The sequence below is a fragment of the Euphorbia lathyris genome, chromosome 1, assembly GCF_963576675.1.
Source record: "Euphorbia lathyris chromosome 1, ddEupLath1.1, whole genome shotgun sequence".
NCBI classification, from domain to species: domain Eukaryota; kingdom Viridiplantae; phylum Streptophyta; class Magnoliopsida; order Malpighiales; family Euphorbiaceae; genus Euphorbia; species Euphorbia lathyris.
In genome coordinates, this window is record NC_088910.1 from 117,403,612 (window position 1) to 117,417,946 (window position 14,335).

A 14,335-nucleotide genomic window follows, 5' to 3' on the forward strand; every position below is an offset into this window, starting at 1 on the left:
AAATTGAAAAGACTCTTAAGAAGAACAAGAAAAACAAAAACAAAAACAAAAACAAAACTCCAATAAAAACTAGAATTACTGAGCCAGAAATTATGGCTACGCTTATGGATTACACTAGGCCATGAGTGGCCGGTGTAACAAACAGCATAGTTAGACCCCAAATAAATGCAAATCAATTTGAGATTAAGCCAGGATTGCTTAATATGTTACAAAATAACGTAACATTTTACGGGTGACCTAACGAAAATCCTAACACCCATTTGACAAATTTCTTAGAAATTTGTGACACTTTTAAAATAACAGATGTGACTGCGGAAGCAATCAAACTTCGCCTTTTTCCTTTTACTTTGAAGGATCGAGCTAAAGAATGGTTAACTTCTATGCCAGCCGCAACATTTGAAACTTGGGAACAATTAGCCCAAGCATTTTTACCAAAAAAATTTCCTTTAGCAAAAACCGCAAGATTCATAAAAGAGTTAACATCTTTCTCTCAAAATGATAATGAAACTCTTTATGAGGCTTGGGAACGTTTTAAAGAACTTCAATGTTTATGCCCACACCACCAATTGCCCGCTGAACTTTTAATGCAGACATTTTATAATGGATTAAATCCTACAACTAGAGGTTCATTGGATGCTATGTCTGGAGGGTTATTCATGAAGAAAACATCGGCCCAAGCCAGAGAACTTTTGGAGGAAATGGCAATCAACAGTAGTATGTGGCCCGCGGAGCGTGGACACGTACCAATGGCGAAACCATCATCCTCAACTACGTCATCAGTCAAAGGTATAGTGAATCTTGATCCAGTTGCGATGTTGCAAGCCTAATTTTTTGCCTTATCGCACAAAATTGATAGGTTTATGGCACCGTGTGATCCTAATGGTCAGCCAATCCAAACGGATGTAGATTATGAAGGGATGAGCGAAATTGAACAGGTAAATTTTGTCCAAGGACAAAACCAAACTAATAACCCTTATTCCAATACATATAATCCTGGATGGAGAAATCATCCTAACTTTAACTGGAGAGATAATAATAATAATGCTAATGCTAATCAAAATCGTACAACCAATTATCAAAATCAATCAAGAGATACGATTAGCAATTTATCTTCTAAAATCGACAAATTTATTGATGCTATGAGCGGAAAAATAAGTAATCACGACGATGGTTTTAAACGGATCGAGAATAAATTCGATCAGCTTATTAAAAACCAATCATCTAGCATCCATAATTTGGAGGTTCAAATTGGACAACTCGCTAAATCAATTCCATCCCGCAAAGAGGGAAGTCTTCCCAGCCATACGAAAGAAAATCCGAAAGAGCATGTTAAGGCTATCACTCTTCGTTCAGGGAAAAATTACTTAGGTCCGGAAATGCCCAGAAATTCAACTTTACCAGGAACTGATTTACCAAAATCCAAAGAAGATACATTAAACCAAAAAGATGCACAAATTGACTCAAGTACAAAAACTTTTGTGCCCAAACCACATTTTCCACACAAAGTCCGAAATAAGGACTATGACAAACAACTTTTAACATTTTTAGACAAACTGAAAAATTTGCATATTAATTTGACGTTTATGGATGCAATTACGCAAATTCCCAATTATGGTAAATTCCTAAAAGATTTAATTTCAAAGAAAATCAGTTGGGAAGGAATTTTATCCATTTCACTAACTGAAGATTGCAGTTCAATTGTGTCGAGTAATTTGCCCACTAAACTCAAAGATCCCGGATGTTTTACCATTCCGTGTAAATTGGGAGATATTGAATTCCCAAGTTGTCTTTGTGATTTAGGAGCAAGCATAAACTTGATGCCATTATCAATTTTTAATAAGTTAGGCTTAGAAGAAGATATCAAACGTACCAATATGGTTTTACAATTAGCGGATCAAACCACTAAAAGACCATATGGTATAATCGAGGATGTTTTAGTTAAAGTTGACAAATTTATTTTTCTAACCGATTTCGTTATATTAGATTTTGCTTATGACGTTAATTGTCCGCTAATCTTTGGTAGACCGTTCATGAACACGGGACGTGCTCTAGTTGATGTGTCGGAAGGGAAAGTAGTTTTAAGAATAGGAGACGATAAGATCGAGTTTGATATGAATCAAGCAATGAAATATCCTATGGATGATTTCGCTTGTATGAAACTTGATTTAGTTGAGGAATGTGTAAATGACATTGTTCAGAAAGAAGACATAATAGAACCTATAATGAGTGAGGAATTAGAAGATAAGGACCCAGAGCCTTTGATTCGAGAAGATGGACTAGTTCCGCCTTCAATTATAGTTCCACCTAAATTAGAACTTAAAGAATTACCCAGTCATTTGAGGTACGCTTTCTTAGGCGAAGGCGATTCTCTACCTATAATTATCTCTAACAAATTAACACAGGTTCAAGAAGAGAAATTGAAAGAAGTTGTTAGAAATAGGATAGGAAGTATGGGTTGGCAAATTTCAGACTTAAAAGGTATTAATCCGAGCATTGTAATGCACAGAATTCAGTTAGAAGAAGATAAGCCGCCTAAAGCGGATAGACAAAGACGCCTCAATCCGAATATGAAAGAAGTAGTCAAAAATGAGATTACTAAACTTCTAGACAATGGAATCATTTATCCTATTTCGGATAGTGAATGGGTTAGTCCAATCCATTGTGTACCTAAAAAGGGAGGCATAACAATTGTAAGGAATGACGAAGGAGAATTAATACCTACACGAACCACCACCAGTTGGAGGGTTTGTATAGACTATAGGAACTTAAACAAAGCAACTAGGAAAGACCATTTTCCTCTACCTTTCATTGATCAAATTATCGAAAGGATAGCTGGTCATGCTTTCTACTGTTTTCTAGACGGTTACTCCGGATTCTTTCAAATATATATTTACCCGGATGACCAAGATAAAACAACCTTCACATGTCCTTACGGAACATTTGCATATAGGAGGATGCCCTTTGGTCTATGTAACGCACCAGCAACATTTCAACGTTGTATGACTGCAATTTTTAATGATTTCATTGAAGATATCATGGAAGTTTTTATGGATGATTTTTCCGTTTATGGAGATTCTTTCGATTCATGCTTAGAAAATTTGGATAAAGTTTTGTCTAGGTGTGAAGAAACAAATTTAGTATTAAACTGGGAAAAATGTCATTTCATGGTTGACGAGGGAATTGGTTTAGGTCACAAAATATCTGAAAAGGGATTAGAAGTGGATAGAGCAAAAACTTCAGTAATAGAAAAATTACCCCCTCCAACTACTCTTAAGGGAGTAAGGTCATTTTTAGGACATGTAGGTTTTTACAGGAGATTTATTAAGAATTTTTCTGTAATTTCCAAACCACTTACTAATTTACTCATGAAAGATTCGACCTTCGATTTTAATAAAGATTGCGTTAAAGCTTTCGAAACATTGAAAACAGCTTTAGTCAGTGCACCTATTATTGCTAAACCTAATTGGGATTTACCCTTTGAAATTATGTGTGATGCAAGTGACTTAGCCGTCGGATGTGTTTTAGGTCAAAGAAAGGATAAGAAACTTCATGTCATTTATTATGCAAGTCACACACTGTCCGGTGCACAATTAAATTACACCACGACCGAGAAGGAAATGTTAGCTGTAGTTTTTGCTTGTGATAAGTTTAGGTCATACTTGTTAGGTTCGAAAGTTATTATTTATACTGATCACGCAGCTTTAAGGTATTTATTTGCTAAAAAAGATGCAAAACCACGTCTAATTAGATGGGTTTTATTGTTACAAGAATTTGATATAGAAATTAAAGACAAAAAGGGAGTAGAAAACCTTGTCGCCGATCATCTATCAAGACTCGAAGATGAAAACGGTCCTATAGGTGAAACTATCGGTATACGAGATGATTTCCCTGATGAATATCTCTATCAAATAAAAAGTATCATGTCACCATGGTACGCGGATATTGCAAATTATCTTGCAGCCAATATTGTTCCGGAAGGATTAACTTTCCAACAAAAGAAGAAATTCTTCTTTGACATTAAACAGTATTTTTGGGAAGATCCTTTCTTGTTCAGAACTTGTGGTGACGGGATAATTCGGAGATGCGTTAGTGAAAATGAATATGAATCCATAATGTCAGAATGCCATTCTAGCTCTTATGGAGGACATAATAGGGTTAGTAAGACAGTAGCTAGAATATTTGAATGTGGTTTCTTTTGGCCTACGATGTTTAAAGACGTCCGTTCATTTACTACTCGTTGTGACAAGTGCCAAAGAACAGGAAATTTAGGAAGGAAAGATGAGATGCCCCTCACAACCATGTTAGAAGTTGAAGTCTTCGACATGTGGGGAATAGATTTCATAGGACCTTTTCCCCATTCTTTTGGTAAAACTTACATATTAGTCGCCGTAGATTATGTTTCGAAGTGGGTTGAAGCAATTGCGACCCCGAAAAATGATTCTAAAATTGTTGTTAATTTTCTTGACGAAATATTTTGTAGATATGGTTGTCCTAGAGTCATTGTTAGTGATGGCGGTACCCATTTTATTAACCGTAGTTTTGATATACTTATGAGGAAATATGGAGTACGCCACCGAGTGTCAACGCCATACCATCCACAATCAAATGGTCAGGCGGAGATATCAAATAGAGAACTCAAATGGATTCTAGAGAAAATAGTTTCATCTTCAAGAAAAGACTGGTCTTGTAAACTCAACAATGCGTTATGGGCATACCGTACTGCATTTAAAACACCAATAGGAATGACGCCATACCGATTAGTGTATGGGAAAGCATGTCATTTACCAGTCGAATTAGAGCATAAAGCCTATTGGGCTATTAGGGAACTTAACTTTAATTTGCACCAATCAGGTAAAAAACGTTTGCTCAATTTAAATGAGTTAGATGAGTTACGTCATCTATCTTACAAAAATGCGAAAATATATAAAGAAAAAGTGAAAAAATGGCACGATGCCAAGATTAAAGTCAAAAACTTTAATATTGGGGATAAGGTGCTGTTATTTAATTCACGACTCCTTTTATGTCCAGGAAAACTTAAGTCCAGATGGATAGGACCATATTTAGTCGTCAAAACATTCGATTATGGTTCTTTAGAACTTGAAGGACCTAACGGAGTTCGTTTCAAAGTTAATGGTAATCGATGCAAAATTTATTACGAAAATGTTTCGAATATAGGAATTGAGTTCGTAACAAGATTATCTGAAGTATAATTCGTTTAGCCTTTCTAACACAGCTTATTTTGTTTTATTTTCTTTTAAATTTTTGTTCATTTCCATTTTTCATTCTTAATTAATTATTAAATTTTTGTTTTACACATGCCATTTTTATGATTAGATGACTTTATATTATGATTTAGATGCATAAATTATATTTATTTCATGATTTTAAATTTGATTTTAGGTAATTAGTTCGAATTTAAAGATTTAGGCGATTCTCTGCCGAGAATTTGGAATTCTCGGTCGAGAATTCTCCTTTTCAAAATTTTCCAAATAGGTAAGGTTTTTTCTGAACTTACCGAGAATATTTAATTCTCGGCCGAGAATCGAAAAATTAGGTTTCGACGCCTGATTTCCGTAAGGAAATCAGCGTGTCGATACCGAGAATTTGGAATTCTCGGTCGCGACACGCGCTATTTTTGCACCATCAGACCTGAATCATCTTCAACCTGTAGACAAACCCTTTCATAAACGAAAAATTAGGTTTCTTCAATTCAGAAAGGTATAATTTTATGCCTTTTCACATCAAAACAACACCTCATTTCATCCTAAAATCTTATAAATAAGTCCTAGAGGATCATAGTTCTGTTACATTCTTTTCATCTTTGTCAGATCAATTTTCTGATTTTCTTAACATACCATTTTTTTCCCTAAGTTACAGACACCTTGTTTCTTTAGTTCTTTACCATGCCTACTAAACAAAAAACCTCAAAGAAAAATGCTGCTTCAAGCAACAAACATCCAGACTTATCCAAACGATACGGGGCGCCATTTCCTATCTTTAATCATGATGAAGGAAGGTGTTACTGGAGGCTTCGTTATACATTCTTCATCGGAATGTTATATATGGATGACTTCTTGAATGATCAACTTGGTATAAGCGCTGATATAAGTCGCTATTTGGAACGCTTAGGGTGGACAAAATTCGCCAACATGCGATTTCCAATCATTGGCGATTGGATTCTGGAATTTTTCTGTACCATTCGTTTTGTTAACAAACGACGAGTCCGTCTTAGTTTTCGTCGAGATGGAGAAATCTTTACTTTTGGCTATCTAGAGTTGCAGGCCTGGTTTGGTTTTCCCCCAAGGGATACAATCAAACGTCATCCTGGCAAAGACATGGCATCCACAGACATTTGGAGAATGCTTACTGGTTTTTGGCGTTTCAATCCTAGACTCGCCTACAATCATTCCTTTCACTCCAACTCCATGCTGTATTTACACAAATTTTTGTGTCACAGTTTGTTCGGTCGCACATTTAGTAGTGTGGTCCGTGACACCGATTTATATGTTCTTGGAGATATATTCCAAGGAAATACAGTTGATTCTTCAAAAATTCTGATGGAGGGTCTTGTCGCCGCTTCTCGATCCAAGGATAAAAAGATTGGGTTCGGAAATATAATCTGTGGAATAATTCTCGGTACCAAGGGTACCATTGATGTTCCTTGGAGTGATGATGAATTCTTCCCGACGATAGACTATGAGTTTTTAGAGTTTGAAGGACTCGTGAAACGTGTCTTTCGTGCAGGCCCGCATTTTCTTTCTGCACTGGAACGTCAAGCTTTCGTGCAGTTGAAAATTCACCGCCATAGGGCCACAGAAATCCCGCTTGATAGGGATGAATATATAGAATAGTTTAGGTTTTTACATTTTATTTTGTAAATATTTTTTTTTGTTTTGTGTTAATTATTTTGTACATATGTTTGATTTAATAAAAATTCTATTCATTTTAGTTCATTTCTTAATTTCACCATAGTTATATATTTGTTCCATTCCCTATGTGATCATGGATAAATCTATACTTAGTACATTTAGTATGGACCAATTCTAATAATTCTTGCTCAATATAAATTGATTCACATGAACTAATATTGTTTTTCTTAATCCACACATGTATTCACATCTAATTAACTTAATAACTTAATCTATTATTTTCAATACATTAAGATTTAATTCAATTTATTTATACATGACCTAGTATTTATTTGCACTTAATATGATTCATTTAACTTATATACATAAATATTCATTAAGGTTTCATTACTTCTTAATATGACACATTTATTTCTCTTAAATTTCACAATTAATAAGGATAAACCTTTGGTTTTCCTTGCATTTAATATTTTCATTTCAGTATTTAAGTGCAGGTACAGTTCACATTAAGTTTAGGGCACAATTAATCAACCAAATTCCACAAACTAGGTCCAAATACACAAAATCAGCCACTTTTGACCAATTCTCTACCGAGAATTTAAAATTCTCGGTAAGTCCAGCAAAAACAGGCCGAAATCAGAGCAGAAAAATCTCTGAATTTGGCGTGCCGCGACCGCGGATCGTCATTCTCGGTCGCGACACGCGACCTGTAGGGCGAATATTTTCGGTTTTTTGACACATGTGAGAGAAGTGGTCCCTATCTAGAGAGCTTGATAGGCTTCCAAGAGGCATCGGCAACAGCATCCATAATCAAATGAGAGAGGCGCTCTAAGCATAGAACAAAAAGATAAGGGGAGAGAGGGTCCCCTTGTCTAAGCCCCCTGGTAGGGCTAAACTGTTGAAGCTGCTCACCATTCCAGATAGGGTGGAGTTTGGAACCTGAGACACAACCCATGATGAGATCGATTAACTTGCTATCAAGGCCAACCATAATCAGCGTATCTCGGAGGAACTGCCAAGAAACTCGATCATACGCCTTTTCAAGGTCGAGCTTAAGAATCATTGCCCCTTTACGGCCCTTCTTCCTTTTAAAAGAGTGAATGGCTTCCTAAAGAAGGATTACATTATCGGTAATTTGTCTTCCTGGAACAAAGCTACTCTGCATCGGGCTAACCAGATTGTTCAGAAAAGGCTTGAGCCTATTCACAATACACTTCGTTACAGTTTTATAGAGAACATTGCAGAGACTTATAGGTCTAAATTGGGAAATTAACTCCGGGTTGCTGATCTTAGTTATAAGAGTGAGTAGAGTGTCATTCCACCCTGTAGGGATTACTCCCGTGCTAAAACAATTCTTTACCGCCTCATATACCTGGGTATCCAGCTGATCCCAGACTTTCTGAAAAAACATGCTTGAAAGCCATCAGGGCCCGGGGCTTTGAAGGGGCCCATGTCAAACACATCATGTTTAATTTCCTCACTGGAGAAGTCTGCAATCATCCTATTCCTCATACGAGTTGGAATGGTAGGGAAGCAGTTGCTAGTTATCAAGGTGGGGCGCTCCGTCCAATCCTCCGTATAAAGGTGACGAAAGTAGTTAACAACCATCATTTTAACCTCAGAGCTGTCCCAGACCCAAGTCCCCGAGTCGTCCCGTAGCCCGTCGATCTTATTTCGGCGGCGCCGAATAATAGTAGATGTGTGGAAGAACGAAGTATTTCTATCCCCAAACCGAAGCCACTGACCCGAGATTTTTGGAACCAAAGGACTTCTTCCTGAAGCATAATTGAATTAAGTTGATGGAGAAGCTTAGCTTCAAGCCGAACCAGCCCTCTCAAGAACCCTTTGGCTAAGTCGTATCTGAACCCCAATAAGTCTCTTAATAAGACGTTGCTTGTTAAAATGAATATTGCCAAACACCTCTAAGTTCCACCGTCTCAACTCAAGAGTGAGAAGCTGGAGACTTTCCTCAATGGGGGCGGATATACGCCAGACTGAGGCCAAAATTGACGAAAATCAGAGTGAAGCAACCAGGCTGCCTCGAATCTGAACGGTTTTCTAACAGGCGCCGGAGAATGGGGGCGGAGAGAGAGTATAATAGGGGTATGATCAGACCTGTTTCGAGGAAGATGGCGGATAGCGGCCTCGGGGAATAAGCTTCGGAACTGTACATTACAAAGAGCTCGGTCCAAACGGCAACCAATTCGTGTTTAGTTAGTGGAGCCACGTGACCAAGTAAAGCTGGGACCAGAGAAGCCCATATCAACTAGCTGCATGCTGTTAATCCAATATGAAAAAAGAGAGCATCTGTCAAGAACACTTGGAGCCCCTCCCTGTTTCTCATCACTACTTTTAATACAATTAAAATCGCCCATAATGACCCAGGCATCCTGAACGGTTTGAGCCATGTCGAGCATTTCAGCGAAGAACTCCCTATTGTAACTCAGTTGGGGCCTAACATAAACAAAAGAAGCCAGGAAGAAAAGATTGTGCCATTTCCCTGCGCAAAGAGTAACTCGGGTGTGTAGGAACTGTCGATCCCTAGAGATAACCTGGATAGTGAATTTATCAGAATTCCAGAACAGCCAAATACCACCACTGAACCCTTCCGTATCAACCACTTCCACATTAGAGAACTTAAGTTTTCTTCACAACTCCTCAGCTCGAGTCGAGGGAAGACGGGGTTCAAGAAGAATTAAAGCTTCGGGTTTGAACACAAATAAAAGATGACGAAGAGCCCGGTGAAACTTATTACCACCGGCTCCAAAACAATTCCAAGTGATAAACATGACAAAATCAGTAAATTCAGCAACCGGTGACCACAACGGATCAACTTCACTTTGCATACAGACGCCCCTTAGGGACCTCTTCCACATTTGTATCTCGTGGCCCAAGAGGGACCTTCACACCCGTATCTGCTCGAATTCTTTTAAACCTGCATGTAGGCTTCTCATTGTTTTTGTTGTTCTCCTTGCCTCTAAGGGTTCTGTCAACATCCATGGAGGTGTCGGCAACGTTATCACATAAGCTTAAGAAGCTGTTATAAGCTTGCAAGGATAAGACACCTAGGGGCCTCGAACCTTGCTTCCCAATCCCTTGGTTTCTCGCGGACGAGGGGCTTTGGAAAGTGAATGTCGAGCTAGAACTGTTTGGATCACCTATTTTCTCCTGTAAATCCCGTGAAGCACTGCTACTGTGTGGTGGCTTGACGGGTAACACAGCCTGCGGCTCAGCTTGCGAGGTCGAAGGGGCTACCATGACTTCTGGCTTCTTCAGGCGAGGTTTATAGGGCCTTTTGGGAACAATCATCCATGCTCCGTAGTCTTCTAAACTGTCAACAGGCTGATTGTTAGCATATTGGGTTGAACTGTTTACATTGGCACTTGATAGGACATTGGGGCTGTCTTTAGGGCTATCATTGTTAGCCGAGGTTGCAGGATCAACCGACATCTCAGTATGCATGGAGCTGAGGTTGGGGTGCTATTTCTCTCTGAATCAGAGAAGAAGAAGAGCAGTCCTCTTTTACATGCCCATAACATCCACACTTCTGGCAAGCGACATAAAGGCCTTCGTATTCAATATGGTAAGAAGCTCCATTGATATAAAACTGTGCAACCAAAGGTTTGGCAAGGTCGACTTCCACACAGACTTTCGCGAACTTTCCCCATGCTTTGGATGAAGTGTTCTTGTCCACCCTAACAGCTTTACCAAAAGAATTTCCAATTAACATGAGACAATCCTCAATATAGTAATGAAGTGGAAGTTCAGGGAACCTAGCCCAGACAAGTGTTGAATTCACTGAAGCAGTTGAAGGTATAAAGGAAGGAGACCATGTGCGGACAGTCAGGTAGTGGCCTTGCACCATCCACGGGCCATTCTGAATTACATTGTCTCTATCATCAGCAAGCTCAAATTTAACCAGGTGGAAGCCAAATCCCAAGTCCATAAAATCCATTTTGCCTTTCGGTTTCCATAATTCAGTCGCACGGTTCCGGAGTGCAATAAATCCAACATTATGACCAAGGATTTTAACAATGAGGGCGTCAGCCCATGGTTGAGACCATTCATCAATCAATTGGGGGGCAATCGTGATGTTAGGGAGAAGAGGATTACCGTTTGTGAACTCGATTTTTCCTTGCCCGGTTTCGCGCAGATCGACTGGAATCCTAGAAGCAGGGCGTTGTAAATCCATGTTGACAGCTTCATTGTAGGAGCGAGGTGATGGAGGGCGGATAGGGATGCCGTAGCCATCATGAGTCGTCGGAGAGAGGGGCGATTTAGGAGGAAACAGGGGCGGCGTTGTGGGGTTAGGGTTGGGGTCTATCATCGGGAGAGCAAGAATTGGTTAACCGCGGTCTTTAGAATACCAAAATTATAACCGTAACTATATACCACTATTTTTAATTTAAAAAACTGTATCCTAATATATCGGTTTTGATTAATTTTATTTTTGCTTCAGTTTTTTTAGTTTGCAGATTTTTGGGTGTAACATTATTTTTTAGAGTTTAAATTTAATATTCTTTCATGATAAAGCTCATATTAGATAATAAAATATTAATCCTATATAATTAAATATATTCAAAGTCTAAAAAAATATCAAAACTAGCAGTTCAACTAGCTTCAAAATTCCAGCCTCTATCGGAATCAGCTTGCGCTGTCAAACGCCTTACTTCCTGCTAGCCGTCGTAGTTTTGAATAATCGGAATTTCTACCGACTAAGATTAGGAAAAGAATTAGATTCCAACCCAAATAGGCTCAATTATATATGCTTTGTTCTTTCTCTGTTCCACAGTCAGTCACAGATCGATATGGCCGAGCAGCAGAAATTGGTTACCAGATGATCTACTTCTGATTATATTGTCAAAACTGAATATCCGAGAAGGAGCAATAACCACCGTCCTCTCCACCAGATGGAGAAATCTCTGGACATTACCTTCTTCAATTTTCAGATTCGACGCTTCTGACTTGATTCCTACTAATACACACTATGTGCAACAGTACGTTAAAGACTACCAGGCCACCGCAATCAACATCAAATTCGAAGTCATGGTCGACAAAATCCTCAGGCAATATTCAGGTGAAGTTATAGATCAACTCTATATTTCCTATATTCCTTGTTACTATGAAGTTAATAAAATCATCCTCCGTAAGCCCTGGGTTAATGTCGATACTTGGATCGAAATTGCCAAACAGAAATCAGTTCGAACTCTTGATTTGAGTTTTGAACGTTTCAAGTCTTCTTGTTATGAATTCCGACTTGGATCTCCGTCGTTGAAATCACTCACATCCACAACATTGTTGTCCCTCGTCACTCTCCGATTGAAATTTCCACCAGCATTATCCAGTATCCAGATTAGCCGTTTTCTATTGTAATGCCTAATTGTGGACTGAACCGCCTGAGGATTGAGGGCCCATCTTTAAAACTGAAGCACCTCGAGATAATCGGTCTTGGAATCAGTTTTCTCAGCATATCTGCACCAAATCTCGTCTCATTTAACTTCGTCGGCTATCGGAGAATCACAGAGGTGTGTTTGGAAAATACTCCTCTACTCACCCTATTATCCTACTCTGAATATAATTATTGTAAAATACATGAGACTAATTGGTTAGATCGCACAACTAGTCCAGAATTCAGAATTATCCTTATTATCCCTGCTGCACTAACAAATCTCAAGCAATTGAATTTCACATTAGGAAAAGCTGCAAATGGAGGGCTGCACTCGTTCTTCAGCTTACTGGAAGCTTCTCCATGTTTGTGTAAATTGTGGCTGAATTTGGGGCTTTTTACATGTCCATTGATACCAAATCAGAGGTTTGGTATAAATCAATGTCTAGAGGAGGTTGAAATTGATGGTTTTAGTGGGTTTGATAATGAAGTACAACTTGTGATGTGCATAGCTGAGTTTTCACCATTGTTAAAGAAGATAAAAGATCCATCCAAGTTTATCAAAGTTGTCAATATCTCAGAAAAAGGAAGTTTACACCAGTCAATACAATGTCATGAGTGTTCTTCAGTTGTTACAATCAAGACTACCTCAAGTAGAGTTGCTGATAGTATAATCAGTACATTTTTACTTCTTATTTATGTCTACCTTTGTTTATCTTTGAGAATTTGTTTATTGGATCATTCAATTTTAAATTATTCAAAGTTATTTTATTATCTTTTAGTTATCAATTTTATATGATTTAAGTATCTTATTATTTGCCCCAAAACCAATTTTTAACTGCAAAAATATCTTCATGAATCTAAAAACAGCGTCTTGAATTTTGACAACATGTGAATCCCTAAAATATAAAGATGGAAGCTTTGTGGCTTATGCCCCCAATTTCTCATTTCATCTTTCAATTCCAAACAAGGATGTCAAAACGTGTTCACGTAGTTAATAAGTTTAATGAATCGAGGTCGAACAGGATATTAAGTTCAAACTCGTCTATTTTCTGTCAACTTAGGTATTAGAAGATTAAAGATTAAAGCTCAAGTATGGTTTATTAGCTTTTTTTTGTCTACCCGTTATAATAATATTGCATTTTTTATCTTTTCTTTTTATCTGTTACAATTAAGGAATTTACATACAAAATTATATAATTTTCAAAAAGTCTAATTAAATAATTTGCTTTAGCGGTCTCGATATTGTAATTTCGGTGACATGAAATTAAGCAAGGCATTATTAGCATGATTATAGGCATATTTTTTCTCAACTGAAGAAACCTATTTTGATAAACTAAATGCTTGTATTGTAACATATAAAACTATGGGATAAACCTAGAATAAGACAAGACTTGGCAATAGAAGTGAGATTATGTTAATATTGAAGTAATGAACATTAAATGAGACGAGGAATAGGATAATTGGGTGAGCAGAGAGGAATGTTTTCCAAATAGACCTCTGTGATTATTCGGCGGCTGCCAAGGTAGTTAAATGAGATGAGGTTTGGTACAGATATCTAGAGAAAACTCATTCCAAGACCGATTATCTCGAGGTGCTTTAGTTTTAAAGATGGACCAGCGATTCTCAGGATGTGTATTTCCTAACTTTAACCAAACAACATTATATATCCTGTTAGCGGATAAACAACAAACATGAACTAGAAAGAGAAGAAATAAACACCCCCTGAGAATTACATCTAAATGAGTATATTAGTACGAGGAAGGGCATGTCTAATCGCTAAATGGGCTGTCTCATTCGCTAATTGAGGAGTAAAAATCAAAGAAAAATTTGGATTACAGCTGATGGCAATCTTCTATTATACCTCCAAAGTCTGAGATACTAGGTACACTATCTGATGCGGACATCCTAACTGGGATCACTGATCACACGCGCTCTGGCGGATCCTCAGACATCAGACCCACGGAGGTGGTACCTAGGAGGGCGGATCACCAGGACATACGAGCGGGGCGGATCTAAGAGTACACAAGGAGGCGAATCAACATCTTCGCCTGGGCGGATCTCGGCTTACTTCCTTCCG

The 14,335-nt window shown here is 38.1% G+C and overlaps 1 non-coding gene across 1 annotated transcript; it reads right to left on the bottom strand.

Moving 5' to 3' along the window:
- Positions 1 to 461: 461 nt before the first annotated feature.
- Positions 462 to 568, bottom strand: LOC136215861 (small nucleolar RNA R71). The gene has a single exon (XR_010682864.1). It is a non-coding gene; the product is annotated as a small nucleolar RNA R71 (small nucleolar RNA).
- Positions 569 to 14,335: the final 13,767 nt, after the last annotated feature.